Source organism: Neofelis nebulosa, chromosome 2 (assembly GCF_028018385.1).
Source record: "Neofelis nebulosa isolate mNeoNeb1 chromosome 2, mNeoNeb1.pri, whole genome shotgun sequence".
Taxonomy (NCBI): Eukaryota; Metazoa; Chordata; class Mammalia; order Carnivora; family Felidae; genus Neofelis; species Neofelis nebulosa.
The window spans coordinates 90,955,885-90,979,881 of NC_080783.1; the positions used below are offsets into that span (position 1 = coordinate 90,955,885).

At 36.6% G+C, this 23,997-nt stretch overlaps 1 long non-coding RNA gene across 2 annotated transcripts in view; it reads right to left on the bottom strand.

Moving 5' to 3' along the window:
• LOC131493067 (uncharacterized) overlaps window positions 1–23,997 on the bottom strand; it is a 71,764-nt gene that overhangs the window by 41,010 nt on the left and 6,757 nt on the right. Inside the window, exons 3-4 of one of the 2 annotated variants that reach the window (XR_009252444.1) lie at window positions 17,071–17,132; window positions 632–769 (exon numbers count right to left, since the gene is read on the bottom strand). This is a non-coding gene — a long non-coding RNA (uncharacterized LOC131493067). Of the gene's footprint in view, window positions 1–631; window positions 770–17,070; window positions 17,133–23,997 lie in introns of those variants that run through there. The other variant, XR_009252442.1, reaches the window with a different exon arrangement.

Consider the following 23,997-nt stretch of genomic DNA (forward strand, 5'->3'; position numbering starts at 1 on the left):
TGGGGTTGCTTTATGGGAGCCCCTACTCAGATCTTGCACAATGGGGATTGCAGAGGAATCTGCAGGGCCCAGCAACTGGGAATCTGACTGTAATAGAGAAGGCGAGAAGGACTTGAAACAACCAGCACATGAATCTTGACAGACCAAGCTTGTACCTGCAATGCTCGAGCAGTAATCCGAACCAGCAGTTTTGCTCATCTGCAGAACCAAGTCATGGGCACACTCTGACCAGGGAACTCAACGGGGTGTAGATCTGCCAGATTCAGATCCTCAAACTAGGAATTTTGCCAGCTCTAGAGTCTGGTTTGACCATGCTCAAAGAGTAGAGTCACAACCCCACCCACTCTGTAGAATGTCTTCCAGCCCCATCTGACCAGAAGGGCTGGTGACAATTCCTAGAATCTGCTGTCCAGTGATGCTCCATCTGAAAGGTGGGTGGGCAGAATTGACAGCCCCCAGAGCAAAGCCAGTACCAAGCATGGAGTGTTCCTGTACTACTCACAAGCAAGGGAATTAATTCATAGCCGATGTTGAGGATAGAGCCAGGCCCCTCCAAACCAGAGCGCCTATTTGGGAAATTGAGAGTAGTCTAGAGCAACCCTTCCCCACAAACTCCTGCTGCCTTACCACCACCCAGGCAAGGGAGCTGAGATGTAGCCCCATCCATATGGAGAGTGTCTTCCGGCCTCATCTGACCAGAAGGGATGGAGACAGCTCTGTGCAGCTGACTGGTGTGGAAGCCTAGAAGAAGGCAGATAGAGCCAATAATCTGCAAAGAAAAGCAGTGGCCCTGATCAGTCTGGGAACTTGGAGTGTGGGTTGGTTTGAGTTAAGACAACAAAGCTTTGTTGGCTTTAGAGCTGCTTCTCCTGGTGCACCCAGGCAGGGAATCTAATTTATAGTCCTACTAATTGCTAAATACAGTCTTCTGCCTGTCTGACCAAGGAACCTAACCAGAGCACCCAGAAGGCTACAGAACCCATTCAACACAGCCCTATGTATGTGTGGCTCTAGAGCAGAGAGCACAGCCTGTGGTTTCCCCAGTCTGCAGAACAAACTGGTGGACTCACCTACCAGGGAATTTAGTACACATTCTGGCCTGATTTGAGTTCCCAAGCAAAGAGCTGTATAAGCCCTGGGTCCCATCCTGCTTCCCCACCAGAGTAGGGAAGACTCATTCATAATCCCGTCTATTACTGAATATAGTACCTAGTCCTGACCATCTGGTAAACTTCACCTAAGAGTCCAGGTAACTGTAGTACCCATCCTACATCATTTGGGTAAAAACCAATCTAGGCATCCTATCTAGCTATTCTCACTGAAAGGACCACCCCCTGCCTTCCCCGTCTTCAGAGCTAGAACAGTTGCCTCACCTGAAATAGACCATAAAAGCAGGTCCCACCTGCCCAATCACATTACGGGACCAAGAAACCCAAACTTAGATAACTAGTGAAGAGCAGTATCAGCTGTTTGCTTTAACCTACAAAGTCTGGAAGAGGACCTGGACCATCCAAATGCACATATAGAGATATTTTATTGCAACATTGCTTTTAGTAATGAGATTTAGAAATAATCTAAATACCCGTTAATCTTTTAATGAAGGAATAGAATGCACTCGTCAGTGTAACAAACCTACTTCATGCATTTACAAAATGATCTCCAAAACATAGTAAGTGTAAAAAAAAAACAACCCTTAAATATGTTAACTACAAGGTTATTTATTTATGAAAATACAAATGAATTTGTTGATCTGCATATGTGTAGAAACATATGCTATCTGCTTGAAGCACTCACCACACTGTAACTGTTTAGAGAAAGAGACAGCTTAGGATCTCAATAATTTTGATGATTTGAAGCTTATGATAAAATTTGATAAATGATGGCTGGTGGTTCAAATTGTCAGCCAAATAATGTTTGGCTACCACAATGCTCTGTTTGGTTAGTTTTTAAATTGAGCAGCCGTTAAATGAAACATCATGAGAGTCACATAAGAAATCATGATTGTCAACCTATTTTAAAACTCAAACTTGGCAACAAAAGGCAGGAATTTGGCAAGACATGTCAAATTTTCAAGCCAACCACAATTCTTATTAGCCTCTTTACTCCATTTTTATTAAAGTGTATTTATTTATTTTGAGAGAGAGAGGTACAGAGTGAGTGGGAGAGGAGCAGAGAGAGAGGGAGAGAGAGAATCCCAAACAGTCTCTGTGCTGTCAGCACAGAGCCCAATACAGGGCTTGAACCCACAAACTGCGAGATCATGACTTGAGCCAAGACCAAGAGGTGGATGCTTAACCGACTGAACCACCCACGTGCCCCTTTACTCACTTCTGTTATCTGCCTAGCACCTGTAGGTTTGGGGGCATAGTTTCTTTTATTATTTTCACTATCATCACTATATTTAATATCTAAAATCCTCAACAACACACTTTCTTGGATTCTAATGTTCTGCTAGAACTGATGTCACATCTGCAAAATGATTAAATCACCTGCCCTAGTAATTTATTTTCTTGGTGGGTGCTTTTCTTTTATACATAGTAGTAACACCAGTGTCCATTATAGTGTGCGAGTCACATCATGCAGCTTCAGGGAAATAATTAATGAATGAAAGGAATAAGTGAAATCAGTGGCTGTGGAAGGGAATAAAGGCAACTAGCTAGTTCTTTAGTCTCATGAGCTAAATGTTATCACTAAGCTAAACAACTGTAGTTATAGTAGAAAACTCTAGAACAGTTGGAGTTTTAGGAGGAAACCTAATGTAATTAAGATTCCTTAGGTCTCTGTGTAGCGAGAGTCTTTTTTGTCTAGCTACTTAGAGAATTGTGAGTTACTTGGTTCCTGACATAGGTTGGAACCAATTTGTAAGAACAACTATAAAGTGAAAGCCACTACTTAGATAGTCCTGTGGTAAGCCTAAATGATTAGGTCAGAATCCAAGCCCATAGTTTCTGTTTTCAAAGATGAAATGAAGAGGTTGTCTTATCTTCTATTATTCTGGGAATCTTGGGATTTAACTTGAAAAGTAGATGGATTTGAAATAATTCTATTATTTCACTAACATTCCACAGTCTCAACTGATTCTACAAATACCTTGACAATGGGGTGTTTCTTTTCAATTAGAACTAATTGAAAACCCATATGTCTTCTAATTTGCCTGAGACGTTTCCTATATGTATAGTTGACTTGGGAAATGAATATACAGAAACTCAAGATCCTTTCACTAAAATTTCAACTTTTATCTGAGCATTTCTGAATCCAGAGAAAGCAACTTAAAGCATGTGATGTATATTTTAACATTTTCTTTTGATCTGTCACTTGATCTTTTTCTTTTGAGCTAAATGGCCCAAGCATACACACAGGGAGACTTTCGAGAAAGTGAAGTCTTACTTTTTAATTAGAGCAAATGTGTTAAATGAATATAAAGTAATTTGAATACTGCAGAGACCTCTTAAATCTCTATCAATAAATCTGGGACTGCAGCCGGCCTATCTGTGCACCATAGATTTAGTTAAGGTTGGGCTTGAAATACGACAGTGAAATGAATTTGTTACTAATGCAGTCAAATGTTTCAGTAATTCATGAGAAAGTAATTCCTCAATGTACATGACTCACTTAATAATTTAAGAGTTTTCAGACTTGATAATAGAACCAATGAGCTCTTCATGGATTAAAAAATAAAGAAATTCACTACCTGCCCCAAGTATTGTATTCCTTAAGTTTACTTTAATTATCACACTATTTATTCTGTGGAATAAAAGTTTGTTTAGGTAATGGTCTGTTCCTCTGTGCTTTTTCTATAGACTCCACACAAAAAGTCTTATTTCCTATATAATTAATAATCAATTTGGTTCTGAGTATATATATTCTGCATTTGAAAAAAATATTCAATCACCCAACTAGTTGGATTCTCATCATTTTTAACACAGATTCATAGCATGTGGGGATGTGTTTTGAAGACCAATGATCCATGCAAAAGAGATATATGATCAGGGTTTTAAAAATATCCATTTAAACTTTATGTATTTTGTAGGCAATATTTTTTCTAGAAAAAATTATTTGAAAGTGATGGATACTCTATATTACCTATGCTATTACCTTGGAGAAATCATTTGATAAAATATAAAACAGTAACAGTGTGGGTTTTTTTGTTGTTGTTAAATAAAGTAAAGAAAGATCAGTAAAATCCACATGTGTTTTCTTTTTTTTTATACTTCTCACCCATCACTATGCTTCTTTTTCTCTCCTTAATCCAGTGTTCTGTATGTTATTAGAGTTCCATACAATGCTATAAATATATTGTATCTGCTAAAAAGCCTAATAGTTTTCTTCTCACCGAAATAGTGTTGGCCTTTATTCTATAGGTTTTGTTATTTCAGTTACATGAAACATGCTGAATTTGGCAACATGCTTGGAGGGAGAAGAGAAAGTTGTGTTAATTTAATCCAAGCTAAATTTTAACTTCAGAGCACTCTGAAACAATAAGTGAATTACAGAAGGTTTTAAAAAAAGGGGGGGGGGCAAGCAGTTATCCAGGAGATCCCGTTAACAGTTTTAAAATGAGCCGCCTGGGTGGCTTAGTCAGTTGAACATCCAACTTCGGCTCAGGTCATGATCTTGCGGTTCGTGAGTTTAAGCCCCGTGTCAGTCTCTATGTTGACAGCTCAGAGTCAGGAGCCTGCTTTAGATTCTGTGTCTCTCTCTCTGTCCCTCCTCCATTTACACTCTCTGTTCCTGTCTGAAAATAGATAAATAAAACATTAAAAAATAAAATAAAACCTTTCTTTTAAAAAGTAAATAAAATAAAACCATTAGTGTTATACTTTTTTTTTCACCTTTTCTTAATCAAGTCTCAATTTGAGATTGACAGTAGTTTCCACATAATAGTACAAAAGCCAGATCAGTCTTCTGTATGCCCTTCCTGTATTCCTGGCATCTTCTCATCTTGTGGTCTGGGCTCACCTGTATTAGACAGCAGTGCTTGTTTAAAATGCTGGTTCCCAGATATCCCTCAAGACCTAATCAATCACTCATCCATGTCCAAGAACAGATCTGGGAACTTGGATTTTAATAAGTTCTTAGGTTCTTAGACACACCAGATTTTAGAAGCACTTCAGACAAACTTCTCTGATAGCTGAAATCCTTTCAGCAAATGTTAAAGCTTTGAGTCAGGATGAGATCCAGAGGCATCAGAGATAATAAATACTCGGATATGTCAAGACTCTTTAATTTTGTGTTTTTGTGGGAGTAATGAGGAATTGATGATATCAACATTACTGAAAAGTTTGAATAATGCTCTACCCCCTGAAGAATGACAATACTATACAAATTCTGCGAGTTTGTGTTTGAGTAAAAAAGTGTCTGTAATAAATGCGAAGGTGCTTAAGTTTATGATTATATCTTCAGGTTCACAATGTCCTAGTATTCAAGAGACCTGTTGTATTACTTATACTTTTAAATTACTGATGTGTTAATTTCCAGGTTAAAAATTAAGTCAATTTGTTTTCTTTACATCTAGATATTTATTTTGCTTTCTGTACTTTATCATTAATTGGGAAATACTAGAATTTTGTGTTTTCTATTAAAATAAATTTAAGTAGCAGAACAGGGCAGAACAAAAATTCTTACCCTCTGCAAAATTAAATCCATAAAGTAGTATTCTGGTACACAAGCTGTGTAGGAATGAGTCATCAGAATATCATTTTTAGAATCTTTCTTTTTTTTTCTTAATTTTTTTTTTCTCATTCTATTCTTTCTGGAAGTCAGTGGGCTCTGGTTGGCTTGGCTGGGGCTGGGAACTGAGGGAGACAGATCAGTTAATCTTTACTGTCACTACTTCATTCCTGGAAGCTGTCTCGTTGTAGTCGAGGTCTACCAAAAGAAAAAAACCTCTCATTCTCCTCCACAGTCAGTCTGGTTGCCTTTAAACTTCTGAAACCCAGAACGGCACAACCCAGTCCTAAATGTCTAGAGCCCATGAGGACATAGAGGGAAAGTTGTTGAGAAGTTCTATCTAGGTTTTTAATTGACTCATCTATGTTAGTACTGGTGGATTTGTGAATAAGCCAGACAAGAGCATTGCTTTCAGGAAACTTAACAAATAAATGAGATTTGACTTCATTCAATTTATAGCTATTTGGAGAATGTATTTTACCATTAATGCCTCAAAGCCATGAAACAGCATAGAGTGTGTTTGACTAACACATAGTTAAATGTGTCAGATTACTCTGTGTTTGCAGTGCAGTGTCTTTAAAATTCAGAAACAGCTCATCAGATATGAAATCCCTGTGCCACAACTTATTAGTTATATGACTTTAATAAAGTATTGAAGGGGACCAATATATGCTTCTTTGGCATAAGGACTGTTTTCAGCTGAAGGCAATTGAGGAGCAGCAGATAAAGGAAAACTCTAAGAGAGCATAAGTGTCCCTTTTGTAAAAGAAATGAACATTTATAAAGGAAATTTCCACTTGCAAAAAAAAATGTCTTCTTCTCTCAGACCAGGTAGGAGGAGGTCTCTTAACTCATCAGTGGAGGAGCTGCCCATTTAAATCTCCTTAAGAAACCTTACTAAACAATCCTCATTCACCACACATTTTCTAGTCTCCTTCCCATAATTTACCTCCTCCTTTCCCAGAAGTCCCAAATCTTTTTTTTTCCTTTGTTTAGCCTAAGATGGTATATATATCCCGTAAATTCTATTTTCCTGAGTCATTTTTCTTTGTGAATTCCCATACGTATGCATGTGCTCAAACCTATTTTTTATTTCTTTGTTTGTTTGTTGTTGCTTTTCCTCTTGTTATGTAATCTTGTTTTCAGTTTTTCAGTTCAGGCAGGCCCTCACCATTGAACCAAGGAAGGTAGTTTACTTATTTTTTCTCCCTGACAGTATCTTAACATTTCTAAAACTTAACTTTTTTGTTAGAATATGATTTTTATCTACTTCATAGGGCATGTGTAAAAATTAAAATTGTAATGCATATAAAACATTTAACATAATATATAATAAATCAGAACTCAATATGAAGTATCTATCATCATCATCATCATCATCATCATACTACTACTACTACTGTAGTGGGAATAGTTTGCTCTCTGCTTATCCCCAAAATCAGATTGGTTCATTCATTAGTTTTACTATTTTAGCTGTCTAAAGAATTACAACACCAAGTGTTAAAAAGACATTGGACTTTATATTTTCCTTATACACTAGAATTTGTTAAGCTAAAACATACTTATCATAGGTAGAATGTTAATTTAAAAGTTTATCTTATTTATATTTTAATTAAAAGAAACAAGAGAGACACTTGACTGGCTCAGTCAGTGAAGCATGTGACTTTTGATCTTCCAAGTTGTAGGTTTGAGTCCCACGTTGGATATAGAGATTACTTAAAAATAAAATCTTAAAAAGAAAAAAAAAGCAAGAAATGATATTAGAAGTATGGAGCATTTTCTCAGAGTATGCTAATATTTCTAGTTCATCAATTTGTCATTCCATTTTCTTTGGAATCCCCTTGATATGGAGCATAGTTAAATACTTGCAGAAAGCAAGTCAAGCAGATTCTCATGAAAGTAAGTAATTGGCCTAACGTTTTGTAAAATTGTGCCTTTTAATAGCCAAAGGGACTCTTAGAAATCCATTAATATGATCATTCCTTGGTCAAATTTGGGAAAATAACATTTCTAAGATAATCAAAACAACACATATTAGCAAATTTAAGATGGTAATATCTTATTGTAATGAATTGTCTTCAACTTTACTTGCCCAATATTTTCCACGTTTAACTATACAACTCCATACATCTCCTTTTATTAACTTATGTTTTTCATTTTTTAAATTTTTTTAAAAATACGTAATAACCTCTTAAAGAACAGATTAGTCTTGGGTAACAATGTCCTTTATAGAAAAGAAACTGAGAACATTAAGAAAATTACACAAGGGCCAAGTAGTCAATGAATCTGAGAGTGTGTATGTTTGTGTATGTTGGGGGGGGAGTGTTATTTTTAAAATAATTACATGGTAGGTTCTTCTATTTCTTATTCACCCAAAGCTCTGAAAATGTGAGTCATACAAAGATCAGCAATTTATTATTTTTTTTTTTTCTGGAAGTTTCTTATTTGAACACAATCCACTCACAAGCTATAGTAACAAGTTGTAATGAGCATAATTACAACCTGTAGGGGAAGAAAAACTTTTCCATTATCCTTTTAGTTTCAGTGGCTAAGGGAGCTGGAGGGGGCAGTATGGATTAAATTTAAAGCAGACAGATTAACAGGAAAAAAGGCATACAAATTTATTGTGTGTGTGTGTGTGTGTGTGTGTGTGTGTGTTTTAATTTTGTGTTCATGGGTCATCCTAGAAAGAGGTAAATAACCAAATAAGTGGTGAGATTTGAGAGCTTATGTACCATTTTACCAGAGGAAGGGGAGGGGCAGGGGACAATTCTGTGAGAATACAGGAGTTCTTAAAAGGGTGGAGGAAGGCCATTTATGGAAACATAAATGACTTTTTTGAGATTTAAATGGGCCCTTGGGGAAATAGATGGGATCTATGATAGTTTTGTGACAATGTCTGTTTGGGTAGAAGGCTGGCATCTTGTCTCCAAGAAGATAATTCTTGGGGATGGGATTATGACAATTGTGCTCTTTGGGGAAATTTTGCTTGTAGGCCAATAAAGGATTTCAGGAATTCAGATGTCATTGGCTCAAAATAATTCTTATGCCAAAGTGGCATATTTTGGGATGTCATATCCCTAGACCCCTTCAGATTTCATAGTAGATTAATAATGAATTGACATATTTGTGACAACATGGATGGACCTTGAGGGCATCATGCTAAGTGAAATAAATTTGGGAAAAACAAATACTCTATGATCTCACTTTTATGTGAAATCCTAAAAAACAAACAAAACCGAGGCACCTGGGTGGCTCAGTCGGTTAAGCCTGACTGACTTCAGTCAGTCTGAAGTCTGACTTCAGCTCAGGTCATGATCTCATGGTCCATGAGTTCAAGCCCCGCGTCAGGCTCTGTACTGACAGCTCACAGCCTGGAGCCTGTTTCGGATTCTGTGTCTCCCTCTCTGTCTCTCTCTCTGCCCCTCCCCTGCTCATGCTCTGTCTCTTTGTCTCTGAGAAATGAATAAACCTTCAAACAAACAAACAAACAAACAAACAAACAGACAAAAAACCCTCATAGATACAGAGAATAAATTGGTGGTTGTCAGAGTCAGGAAGGTGGGCAAAATGAAAGGAAGGGGTCAAAAGACACAAACTTCCACTCATAAACTAAGTAAATAAACACACTATAGAATGTACATCATTGTGACCATAATTAATAAAAGCATATTGCAGATTTGAACATTGCTGAGAGAGTAAATCTTAAAAGTCCTCATCACAAGAAAAAAAATTTGCAACTCTGTATGGTAACATGTTAACTGGACTTATTGTAATGACCATTTTTCCATTTTGCAATCTACACAAATATCAGATCATTACGTTGTACACTTGAAACTAACATAACATTATATGTCACTTAGACCTCAATACAATAATAAATTGATATAATATTAATAACAAATTAATTAATGTTAATAAATATTTGTCGATGACAATTCATTTTGGAATAGTCTGATAGACATTGCTAAGGAGACCTTCAAGGCTTTAGTCCTAGGAACACTAAAGAACTGTTACTTTAACTGCATCACACTTTCCTCTCTTGAGGAAAAAGAATGCATTAAATTGATGTAGTCAGCTGTACATCACATTCATATCCTTGACCTGGGTTTCAAGTAGTCTGTTTTGCAGGTGGAGAGCAGGTGCTCCTGGCCTTTGTAGATGTGTATATGCATGCTGTTTACCTTTACATTTATTGATGAATTTGGTACCAAAAGAATGTTGTTCAATTTTAATCCATGCTTTGAGTTTACTCCTGTAAATTACACTTGACAAAGTAGGGGTTATTTGAAAATGAACTGTGTGAGTTTTCAAAACCTTTTTTATCTGGCAACATGGTATAGAAAATCAAACCCCGTGTGGCCATCAGTAGAGTATATTAAACTACAGAATATGTTTGCAAGGGGGCTTTGTTTGTAACTACTTTGAGTCTGCAGATCTAGTATCATATTTTGTCAAATACCTGATTTTGTAAAAACCTAGAGGACACCAAATGGTCCCATAAAATTTCTGTGAATTTTTTAACAATATTCTTCACTAGGGTCATCTTTGTGAATTAACTAGGCATGTAAACCTCAGTGGGAGCCGGGCAGAATTATAGTATACCACAGTAGAGAAGGAATTATTATTTCCTAAGTTATTATGTACAATGGGCAAGGATGGCCTAGGTATAGAAGATCATATGCAGGACCTCTGATCTAGTTTGTTGGAGTTTATATTTGTCCAGATGCAAAATGTCATTAGTATAAATGAAGAAAAGGGACAGTCTGTTCTGTTCAACAAGGTCATGTAGTTTTAATCAGCTGCTAAATCTGCCTAGAGAACAAGGGCTACATCTGGCAATATATTACTTTGAATAGAAAAAATACTTTAAAATATTTTTAATAATGATGATAAGAATTAAAATACAATGAAAACACATTTCAAGGGCTCCTGGCTGGCTCAATTGGTAGAGCATGCTCTTGATCTCAGGGTCATGAATTCAAGCTCCACATTGGGTGTAGAGCCTACTAGAAAGGAAAGAAGGAAGGAAGGAAGGAAGGAAGGAAGGAAGGAAGGAAGGAAGGAAGGAAGGAAGGAAGGAAGGAAGGAGAGGGAAGAAGGAAGGGAGGGAGTAAGGAACATTTCAAGAAAACATTATGTGTGAAAAATCTGCTTGGTCGACAGATCACATGGACTGCTTTCCTCTATGTCAGAAAACACCATGACCAGGTGGGGCAGAAATGTTTCTATAACTTTCTATTCTCAAGAAAATATGCCTGTAGCCATTACTATTGCCTCACACCCAATTAAAAATAAAAGGAAAGAGTGATCCAAGAGGTTTTTACTTCTGTGACTGATTCTGTAAATACCATGTAAAAAAAGGAAATATTTATGCTAAGTACAGTTTCCTCTAGCATAAATTTCACCTGGGTTAGTTTTCCAAGTTTTATTATCCATGGGCTCCCCCAAGCACTTTTGGCTTGCTTGTCTTCTTGCACTTACTGGTCTTTTTTCTTTTTAATTCTTCATTAATTTTGCTGTTGTTGTTTTGTTTTTTGTTTGTTTGAGAGAGAGGGAGACAGAGACAGAAACAGAGAGAAAGAGAGACAGAGCACAAGAAGGGGAGGGCCCTAGAGAGAGGGAGACACAGAATCTGAAGCAGGCTCTAGCCTCTGAGCTGTCAGCACAGAGCCCAATGCTCTGTTCAAACCCACGAACTGCAAGATCATGACCTGAGCCCAAGTTGGATGCTTAACTGACTAAGCCACCCAGGCGCCCCTGCAGTTAGTTGTCTTTCTGCTGCTGTCTTCCAGAATCACCTGCCTAACTGAAGTGAAGTTAGCTTCTCCCCCCCAGGTCAGCCATAAGACTTAGAAAGAACTGAAGATTTGCCTCATGGTCAAGATGGAGACTTTACATAGATAAGGGCTAAAAGGGCCAGTAGATAAAGATATTCTAAGTTAATATATACATATATACATATACATATATGTGTATATATGTATATGTGTATATATATACATATGTATATATACATATATGTATATGTGTATATATATATATATATACATATACATATATGTATATCTGCTATTGGCACTAAAATTGTTTATGGAACAAGTGTTATATATGAATAATGCCTGAATCAAGATTTTCTTTGGCTGTCTTTGACATGACATTTTTCTCCATGGTTGAACCATATTCTCATCAAGAATTTTTACCTCAGGTCAAGTTTACCAGGGTAAGTTTCTAACCAGGTAGGTGAATGCTTGGCTCATAGTTTTGGTAAGCATTAAGGAATTAGAATATATTAAAACAGGATGATGTGAAACAGTGTTTATCAGTGGGTTGTCCTCATTCCATCTATACCAGAATAATCTGAGATCCTTGAGATGAGGCTCAGAAATATGCTTTTTATAAAGCATCAACTGCTTTGCCCACTAATCTCTATGACCAGCCTGTACAAAGAGCCTATTATGGGCTTTAGGAAAATATAGACCTCAGTTAAATCCTGGTTTTGTCATTTACTACTTGTAGAATCTTGGAAATCATGTAACTTAACTGACTCTTGTGATTTGTTATTTGTAACATAAGAATACTTCCAAAATTTCAAGACTGATTGAAAGAATAAAATGAGACATATGTAAAATGGCCAACTATGTGCGTAAAATATTGTGTAAACTCAGAGGCAGACTCAAAATAAAATGCACTTGTATATACCCCTTTCAGGATTCTGGAATGGGCCCTAGAACTATCCTCACACAGTCAATGTGATGGCAAACTTTGCAATATTGAGATACTTCCGTTGCAATCAGTTAGGTCCACTGCTCCTTCAGCTGTAACTTCAGCAGTGCTGCTCTCCCCCTTGTATGTATTGGTGTGATTTGGCTGTAGGCATTTTTAAGACTCAACTAAGGGATGTTGAATTGAGAATACTTTTAGTTGGGTTGAGTGAAATATATTTATGTAGTTTGCAGCTATCCAAAAGTACATTTGGCTTCCAGGAATATGCCTGGAAGACCTCTACCCCACCCAGCATCAACATCCAAAAGTGCAGGGCTGGTAAGTCATTTTGCAGTAAGACTATGTTTAACAATAGTAGACATCACTGGGAATAGGTGAGCAGTGGAAATGAAATAAGATAAAATGTATGGAACCATACTATGCGGACAATTTTTCTTATCATCAAATGCATAAAATTGTAAGCAAAGGATATGGTTCTTAAAGATGTCAACTAAAAGCATAAGTTCTGTCAGGAATATAGACACATGTCATTTTAAATGCACAATGCATTTTTATTTTTGGTAGGAAATCACACACAGTAAAACTTATCACAATTCATGAGTTTGTGAGCCAGAATCTATAGTAGTACTATAATCACAAATTATAGTTGATGCATCCCAACTATCAATAATAATAATGATATTAATAATAAAACTCAATCAAGCACTCTAGAGAAAGACTTAACTATATTTATATTCTCTTTAGAAAAAAGGCATTGTAAGATAATTGTCCTATCAAAAGGCAACTAAGGATTTATAGTAAAAAATGCTGAAAAAATGAATTTTAGAAGTACATTAGACACAATAAAAATTATTATTTTCTATATTTTATGATACATTCAGTAAATCACAATTCTTTTTAAATTTGTTTTTTATTATATTTCCTCTTTTGCTCTAAATAACACTCATGCTTACATTTAATTTTTATTTATAATTTCTCTTTTTTTTTATTTTAAATGGGCCCTATACTTATTTAAGCTTCACATCCCAGAAATATGGACCTATTTCTCTAAGTATCCAATGCACATAGTGATGGAGACTATATTTGTTGTTAATAGACATCATACACAAACTTTAAGAACCAATTCAGAATAATGATTTATATCATCCATTATGAACATCTAGCTAAGCTAAGCTATCCAAATACATGATGAGAATCAAGACATCTCTTGTTTTATTTCAGCCAGAAAATTAATAGAGAGTGATGATTTTAAGATAGAATTGGGTGACACTTAACCTGTCTTTGATGTTATAACTACAGGGTCATAGCAAAGATGACACAATAATAATTCACTTCAGATTTACTAGTTACAGGTCAGTGATTCACACACACAAGTGGATGCAGACGATAAAACATAATACTGGGAGGGGGTATGACTAAAATAACAGGGGGACCTGGAAGGTTGACAACAATTCTTATCTCCCATTTTAACATTTCCAAACAGTACTACAGTTATATCTACATGAAAACCAGGATTTTCAGAATAAACCTCACCAAGTTTTATTTGTTTTTGTGTGTGTGGTTGTTTGTTTGTTTATTTATTTTCCATTGATTTCTTTTTAAGTATCTTTCCCATTGTTCTAAGTGGTTAAACAAAACTGAGAAATATTCTATTTTTTTCACAAGTGGGCTTAGAAGTCGTTAGATCTTGTGGGAATAATGCGAGTTTTTAAAAACAAGTAAGTTGAAAGACAAGGAAATGTTATTGAAAGCTGGCATCAAAGAGCAAAATTGCCTCAGAGATATAATTCAGATCATTGCAAAACCATTAGAAACAATTACCGGAGACTCACTGTGACTCTTCTGAGGAGTTAATTTTGAGGAAGGTACTGAATCTGGAAGTAACTGGAGTGGGTAACAACATGTAATAGGAAATGAAAGTATGAGCTTCTAACTATCTACGATTAACTGAATTCTAAGACAATAATGCAAATTGTACGTTATTAAAAGTGAATAAGAGTGAGTACAGTTAAAACTACTTATCCCTCATTTATGGTTTTTCATTCATTTCTAAAGGACTGATACTTAGATAGATAAGGTTCTTAACACTAACAGTACTTTTACTCTATTACTTGAGCTGAATTTTAAAACTGTCTTAACATTTGAGCCTTAAAAATGTACTTTTAATTTTACTTGATTGTAGTACAGCTTTTTCTGAATATTTAGTGGTGGTAATAGTTTTCTGCCATTTCTAAGGGGTTGTAATAGCTTTCTAGTAGATACAATCAGAAGAAAGTTTGAAACCGCATGCACTGCTTTTCCTAAATCTCAGAATGTGTTGGCAAAACTTTAAAGTTTCTAGATGTAGGGACACCTGGGTAGCTCAGTTGGTTAAGCATCCAACTCTTAGTATTGGCTCAGGTCATGATCTCAGCGTTACCATGTCAAAATTGTGAGATCTAGCCTTGTGTTGGGCTCCATGCTACGTACAGACTGCTTGTTCACTCTCTCCCTCTCTCTCTGCCCCTCCCCTGCTCATGCTCTCTCTCTCTCTCCAAATAAATAAAGAAATATTAAAAAAAGTTTCTAGACATAAAAATTTCATGTACAATAGAAACATTGGCACCCTACAGGGAAAAATTCATTGTACCCTCTATACTTTCTTCCTATGCCTAAAATGTGAGAGTAAAAATAACACATTGGAGAAATCTAAATACATTCAGATGAGTATGTTAGTGGACAGCAGGCATTTCAATTATGAATAATTAGATTTCTAATTGCATTAAAATTCTAGTGATTATTATGGTGAAAAAACCCATAATTATCATGCCATCCATCACTAGGATTGGGCCTCTATCCCTTTTGTTTAATCATATTAAAGCTGCGATTTGTTTACCTGTTTCATTAGGATTTACAGAAAACTAGTAATATGCAAAATTTTGTCCTTAGAAACTATGATGAAGATGTGAACTATTAGGTACAGTTATAGGCCACAAAGTTTTCCATTTGTTTGAAAATATGAAGCAATCAATTTAAGTTTTACATAGACAATTAGGAAATAACACAAAAGTGAGAAGTAGGTGTAAGATGAAAAAGAATAGTCAGAATTACTAAATTGCAGGGAAAACTTCTAAAATTGAAAAATTGCCTTTTACCCTGGAGTTTATGTAAAGGAAACTTCCCTCGTAGAATCAAGGCTTCAACAACAACAATAAAAACTTTAATACATAAGGAAATTAGTAAGGATATTTCAGCACCCCTCAATCTTAAGTACCCACACACCTTCTCAGGATCAGCCCAGCATCCAGTCTTTTTTATCTGGGGAATTCTATGACTGTTGTTTGCTTTTCTCTTGCTCACATGGTAGGAATGTCTTCAGAAACCTTAGCCCTTTTTATCTTTAGCTTCTTTCAAAGATGGTGGTAAGTGCTTAGACTTTAATAGTTGTCCCCAACAACCTCAGACACTCTCTCTTTAGTTACAGTACCACTCTTTAGAGCTCCAAAGTTTCTGGCTTTCCTGAGGCTCAGTGAGAATTAGCTGGTACCACTGTACCTATGTGTTTATTGTATGTGAAGCATGTGGAGTCTTTTCCACTTAGCCCTTCAGAGAAATTAAAGCAATGGTAGGAATTTTATTCTTTCTTCTTATTCAAGAATGATTAATAATTTTCCAAGCACAATACCCAAATGTGTGACATTTGATTACAATAATTAGGGAAAGCTTAGACATGTGTATGTCTATTTGTATTATATTACATAGTTCATACATATGTATTTATAAAAGTGGAATCACACCATACATGGGTTTGTAAACTACTTTTCCACTCAATAATATATTTTTATGAATCTCTACTTCATTATTTTTAAGAGCATCATGCATTCTATTGTTTAAATAAGGCAGTATTTACTATCCACCCTGCCATTTATTTATTTATTTATTTATTTATTTATTTATTTATTTTTAAAAAAATATTTATTTATTTCTGAGACAGAGACAGAGCATGAGCAGGGGAGGGATAGAGAGAGAGGGAGACACAGAATCTGAAGTAGGCCCCAGGCTCTGAACTGTCAGCACAGAGCCCAACACTGGGCTCAAACTCACAAACCATGAGATCATGACCTGAGCCGAAGTTGGTCGCTCAACCGACTGAGCCACCCAGGCGCCCCCCACCCTGCCTTTTAGATGCATATAGATTTTATTCAACAAGCATGTACTATATGCCTGACTTTACTCTAAGCACTTTATAAATATTAATATATTTGGTCATCATCAAAATTGTATGATCTAGGGTCTCTAATTTTTGGCAACAACAAGCTTTCAAGTGGTGCCTTTAGACTTGTATCTTTATATAGTCTTCAGGAAAGATTCTTAGGTGTGGAATTTCTGGATCAAATAGATAGGAATCGTAACACTGATAGATACTGCTGAAAGCCCTTTGAAAACTATCAGATTTAATTATATGAGAAGCATGTGAAAGTGTACATTTCCCCACTCTTGCCATAATGTGCATTCTTTCTCTTTGAGTTTACTAACAATTTGGCAAGTATTATCTAGTCCTTCTGAATAGGCAGTAAGCTCTGTGAAAGACCATGAACATAGAGGAGAAATTAAAGACTGTAAATATAACAACGTGATAACAATAATAACAATGTTGGAGGCTGCTCTACACAAATAGAAGGTCTAGATAGTTACCACAGTTGAAATGTATAACTCCGGTTTTTTAGGGCTCCTTCTTAGCACAAGGACAAATTATCCTGTTGAAGAGAATTTAGAATACAAGTTAGTCACTTATTTATTAAGCATTAAATGTCTTACTGATGTTCTTCATCTTGATTTGCACCTCAGTTCCAGGAGCTGGTGTCCTAATTTGTCTTCTTCCCTGAAGATACTCTAAGAATCCTAGTATTAGTAACCTGTCCCTCTGAGTTCAGGACCATACCTTGGACATGTTGACCTTCCCAGACCCTCTTCAGAAACCCACATCCAAGAAATGAGTCCTACTAACTCCTACCTGCTGACTAGCATCCAAGCTTAATTAACTGCCTGCTGCCAATCTCTCATTGTCATATCTTATCATCCTGCCAGCCATCTACTTGAACCCCTGACTGAGAAGTTCTATCTGCATGTACAGTTGTATGTTGTCTGTTATGATGTCTTCCTTTCTGCCTGTCTTACAGCTTGTCTGCCTATCTGTCTGTAACCCATCAATGGTGCGCATCAATGGAAATAGGGATGGTAATGATTGCCCAACAATGTGAATGTGAATGTGAATCCCCAGTACCTGGGCAGAACACCTGCCCACCTTGTGTGGATTTTCTCTATTTGGTGCCTCGCTATGGCTGATTTGACTCACTGTTACTGACAGGCAAAAACTACTTAAAATGTCGTTACAAAATAAAGTGCTGAATTGTATTCTATGGGCTTTAAGTTTAGTGCTGTAATTGGAGGATCCATCCTATGGCAGAGTCAAACATCTGGAATAGCATCTGCAGGTAAAGAGTAAACAGCTGGTGTAAAATTGTACCCTAAACTCAGAGACCTTGAAAAATATGAACCTTATGTATCTTCTTTTAATGTTTATTTGAGAGAGAGAGAGAGGGAAGGGGAGAGAAGAGGGGAGGGACAGAAGGAGAGGGAAACAAAGAATCCAAAGCAGGCGCCAGGCTCTGAGCTGTCAGCACAGAGCCCGATGCGGGGCTCCATCCCATGAACTGCGAGATCATGACCTGAGCTGAAGTCAGACACTTAACCAACTGAGCCACCCAGTGACTCCCTTATTTATCTTCTAATACTGCTCCCCAGATTGGTAGGCTGGGATAATGTGGAATGTCAGCTCCATGCTATCCTGATTATATCAGCATTTTTTTAGTGAAACCCCTGATTGATGAGTTACACTGGGGACATGTGACTTGATGTAACTTCTCATGTGGATGTGTACTCAGCATTAAAGTGGTCCTTACCTTTCCCAAACTCATGTTTTATATCTAAGTGTGTCCTCTGCAGTGGAATGTTTCCTCTGTATGGAAGATACATTAAGATTTGAGATGTCTCTTTCAGCTGTTGTTTGTCTGAATATTATTTCCTGCATCGTATTCTTTAAATCTAAATGAACAGATGGGGACCTATCAGGTACGGCAGATTCACATTCACATTCACATTGCTGGGCAATCATCACCACCCTTTATTTCCAGAAAAATTGATCATCACAAACTGAAACTCTGTATCCATAAACTGCAACTCCTCACTTCTCCCTCCTATCAGTCCCTTGGTAACCACCATTTGACTTTCTATCTCTATGAATTGTCTACTCTAGATACCTCATGTAAGTGGAATCATATAACATTTATCATTTTGTGTCAGGTACATTTCATTTAGGATAATGTTTTCAAGGTTCATCCATGTTGTAGCATGTATCGGTATTTTATTCCTTTATATGGCTGTATACTCCATCATATGGAATTGTACATTTTATTTACCCATTAATCTATTGATAGATATTTGGATTGTTTCTACCTTTTGGCTATTATGGACAATGCTCCTATGAAAATTGCTCTGCAAATATCTATTCAAGTCCTTGCTTTCAATTCTGTTTTGTATATACCCAGAAGTAGAATTGCTAGGTCATAAGGTAATTACAAGTTTGATTTTTTGGGGAACTGTTATAATGTTTTCCACAGCAGCTATACCATTTTATGTTTCCACTAGCAATCCATATGGGTGAAATTTCTACACATCCTCATGAACACTTGGGATTTTCTTTCCTTCTTTCATTCTTTCTTTCCTCCTTTCTTTCTTTCTTGCTTTTTCTTTCATGCCATTGTAATGGGTATGAACAAATATCTCACTGCGATTTTTTTTTCAATATATGAAATTTATTGTCAAATTGGTTTCCATACAACACCCAGTGCTCATTCCAAAAGGTGCCCTCCTCAATACCCATCACCCACCTTCCCCTCCCTCCCACCCTCCATCAACCCTCAGTTTGTTCTCAGTTTTTAAGAGTCTCTTATGCTTTGGCTCTCTCCCACTCTAACCTCTTTTTTTTTTTCTTCCCCTCCCCCATGGGTTTCTGTTAAGTTTCTCAGGATCCACATAAGAGTGGTATCTGTCTTTCTCTGTATGGCTTATTTCACTTAGCATAACACTCTCCAGTTCCATCCATGTTGCTGCAAAGGGCCATATTTCATTCTTTCTCATTGCCACATAGTACTCCATTGTGTATATAAACCACAATTTCTTTATCCATTCATCAGTTGATGGACATTGAGGCTCTTTCCATAATTTGGCTATTGTTGAGAGTGCTGCTATAAACATTGGGGTACAAGTGCCCCTATGCATCAGTACTCCTGTATCCCTTGGGTCAATTCCTAGCAGTGCTACTGCTGGGTCATAGGGTAGGTCTATTTTTAATTTTTTGAGGAACCTCCACACTTTTTTCCAGAGTGGCTGCACCAGTTTGCATTCCCACCAACCGTGCAAGTGGGTTCCTGTTTCTCTATATCCTCACCAGCATCTATAGTCTCCTGACTTGTTCATTTTAGCCACTCTGACCGACATGAGGTGATGTCTCAGTGTAGTTTTGATTTGTATTTCCCTGATGAGGAGCAACGTTGAGCATCTTTTCATGTGCCTGTTGGCCATGCTGATGTCTTCTTTAGAGAAGTATCTATTCATGTTTTCTGCCCATTTCTTCACTGGATTATTTGTTTTTCGGGTGTGGAGTTTGGTGAGCTCTTTATAGATTTTGGATACTAGCCCTTTGTTCGATATGTCATTTGCAAATATCTTTTCCCATTCTGTTGGTTGCCTTTTAGTTTTGTTGGTTGTTTCCTTTGGTGTGCAGAAGCTTTTTATCTTCATGAGGTCCCAGTAGTTCATTTTTGCTTTTAATTCCCTTGCCTTTGGGGATGTGTCAAGTAAGAAATTGCTGCGGCTGAGGTCAGAGAGGTCTTTTCCTGCTTTCTCCTCTAGGGTTTTGATGGTTTCCTGTCTCACATTCAGGTCCTTGATCCATTTTGAGTTTATTTTTGTGTGTGAGAAAGTGGTCTAGTTTCAACCTTCTGCATGTTGCTGTCCAGTTCTCCCAGCACCATTTGTTAAAGAGACTGTCTTTTTTCCACTGGATATTCTTTCCTGCTTTGTCAAAGATGAGTTGGCCATACGTTTGTGGGTCTAGTTCTGGGGTTTCTATTCTATTCCATTGGTCTATGTGTCTGTTTTTGTGCCAATACCATGCTGTCTTGATGATGACAGCTTTGTAGTAGAGGCTAAAGTCTGGGATTGTGATGCCTCCTGCTTTGGTCTTCTTCAAAATTACTTTGGCTATTCGGGGCCTTTTGTGGTTCCATATGAATTTTAGGATTGCTTGTTGTATTTTCGAGAAGAATGCTGGTGCAATTTTGATTGGGATTGCATTGAATGTGTAGATAGCTTTGGGTAGTATTGACATTTTGACAATATTTATTCTTCCAATCCATGAGCATGGAATGTCTTTCCATTTCTTTATATCTTCTTCAATTACTTTCATAAGCTTTCTATAGTTTTCAGCATACAGATCTTTCACATCTTTGGTTAGATTTATCCCTAGTCTCACTGCGATTTTTATTTGAGCATTCCTAGTGATTAGTAATTAGTAATATTGAATTTTCATGTGCTTATTAACACTTTGTGTATTTTCTTTGGAGAAATGTCTATTCATTTCCTTTGCAATTTTTTTTTCAACTGAGTTGTTTTTTTTCTTGTTGTTGTTGATGATATGTAGGAGTACTTTATAATTTTAGATATTAATTTCTTATCAGACATATATTTTGCCAATATGTTCCCCCCATCCTGTGGATTTCCTTTTTACTCTCTTGAAAGTGTTGCTTAGGGGCGCCTGGGTGGCGCAGTCGGTTAAGCGTCCGACTTCAGCCAGGTCACGATCTCGCGGTCTGTGAGTTCGAGCCCCGCGTCAGGCTCTAGGCTGATGGCTCGGAGCCTGGAGCCTGTTTCCGATTCTGTGTCTCCCTCTCTCTCTGCCCCTCCCCCGTTCATGCTCTGTCTCTCTCTGTCCCAAAAATAAATAAAAAACGTTGAAAAAAAATTAAAAAAAAAAAAGAAAGTGTTGCTTATACACAAAAGTTTTTTTTTCAATTTTGATGAAGTCTAATTTTTCTTATTTTGTTGTTGTCTGTACTTTTTGTATCATATTCAAGAAATCATTGCCAAATCCAATGTCATGAAATGTGTCTCCTATGTTTTCTACTAAGCATTTTAGCTCTGAAATTGATGCCTTTGATCTGTTTTGAATTAATTTTGGTATATAGTGTAAGGTAATGGTTCCAATTTAAATCTTTTGCATGAGGATATCCATATTTCTCAACACCACTTGTTGAAAAGAATGTCCTTTTTGCAGCGAATAATCTTGCACCCTTACCGAAAGTCATTTGACCGTATATGCAAAGATTTATTTCTGGACTCTCTATTCTATTCTGTTGGTCTGTGCATCTGTCTTTATGTTGATGCCGTATTAATCTGATTACTGTAGCATTAATACTAAGTTTTGAAAAGGAAGTGTGAGTCCTTACAATTTGTTATTTTCCAAGATTATTTGGTCTATTCACATTCTCTTGAAATTCTATGTGAATTTTAGCTTGGATTTATATCTCTGTGAACATTGACATGGGAATTTTGATAAGGATTGTATTCAATCTGTAGGTTGCTTTTGGGTAGTATTGTCATCTTAATATTGTCCTGCAATCCATAAACACAGATTGTCTTGTCTGACTTTGATATCAGGGTAATGCTGATCTCATAGAACAAGTTAGAAAGTTTTTCTTTCTCTTCAATTATTTGGAAGGTTTAAAGAGGATTGGTGCTAATTCTTTAAACGCTTGGTATAATTTACCACTGAAGCCATCTGGTCCAGGGTTTTTTGTCGGAAAGTTTTTGATTACTGATCCAACTTCCTTACTAGTTATAATTTATTCTGATTACCTATTTCTTTAAGATTTAGTCTTAATAGGTTTTGTGTTTCTAGAAATCTGGGTATATCATCGAGGTCTAAGTCTTCATTGGCTTACAGTTGTTCATAGCACTCTTTTACAATCCATTTTATTTTTGTTAAATAATAATCATCTCCTCACTTTCATTTCTGGTTTTAGTTGTTTGAGAATTCTCTCATTTTTTTCTTAGTCATCTAAGGAATCCTGTTAATTTTTTTGATATTTTTGAAGAATCAACTTTTAGTTTTATTGATTTCCCTATTGTTTTTATATTCACTATCTACCTGCTAACCTCTGTTTCCTTTCTTCTGCTAGTTTTGTGTTTAGTTTGCGCTTCTCTTTCTAGTTTCTTAAAGTATTAGGTTGTTGATTTGAGGCCTTTCTCCTTTTTTTTTAATCTAAGTGTTTACAGATATAAATTTCCTTCTTAGCCCTACTTTTGCTGCATCCCATAAAATTGGGTAGGTTCCACTACCTTTGCTTTGAGAGGAAAATTTGCAATGGGCTTGATGACTCCAGATAAAAAATGTGCTGTGCCAAGAAAGGGGCAGAAAAAAAGCAAGTGAAAATGCCATGACATCTCCACCTATTGAAGATGTCTTTTTTTTTTAATTGGGTATTTCCTTGGCTGATTATTTTTTCATGGTCCTATAAAGTTAGTTCAATAAATTTCTGGTAGTTTTTGACATTTTCATGTGGAATGAAGGCCTGGAGGTTCCTCGACTTCCATTTTGCTACATCACTCCAAGATATTATTTTTAAATAAAGAATTTGGGGGACACCAGGGTGGCTCAGTTGTTGAACGTCTGAATCTTGATTTCTGTTCAGGTCATGATCTTACGGTTTGTGGGTTTGAGCCCCTGTGTGGGTGCAGAGCCTGCTTGGGATTCTCTCTCCCTTTTTCTCTGCCCCTCCCCTATTCTCTCTCTCTCTCTCTCTCTCTCTGTCTCTGTCAAAATAAATAAATAAACTTAAAAATATAAGAATTCGTTTGGGAACAAAATTGGCTTTCATGATTGGGTCACTGTGTAAGTATGCAGTATAAACGTGGATTTAAAGTATAGAATTAATACCTATGATGGAGCTGCTATAGGGAACACAGATCTACGTCTACGCAACTTAGGTTCATATTACAGATCCCCCCAATCATTATCTCTTTGTCTTGGGAAATTCTTTAGACTTTTTCATGTCTCAGTTTCTTTATCTGAAAAATCAAGATAATAATAACAGATACTTGAGGTTCAAATGTGTTAATAGATATAAGCCCTTAGAATAGTGCTAGTCACATGTTTGGCTACCAACATATGATTAAACATTATAAATATATACAATTTGGTGCATACCAGTACTATAAAGAATATTTCTTAGGGTGCCTGGGTGGCTCAATTGGTTGAGCTCAGTCAGTTGAGACTCAGGTCATGATTTCGTGGTTCATTAGTTTGAGCCCCATGTCGGTCTCTCTGCTGATAGCTCAGAGCCTGGGGCCTGCTTCAGATTCTGTGTCTCCCTCTCTTTCTCCCCCTCCCCTGCTCACAGGCTGTCTCTCTCTCTCTCAAAAATGAACATTAAAAAAAAAAAAAGAATATTTCTTTGAGGGATGCCTGGGTGGCTCAATAGGTTCAGCATCTGGCTGTTG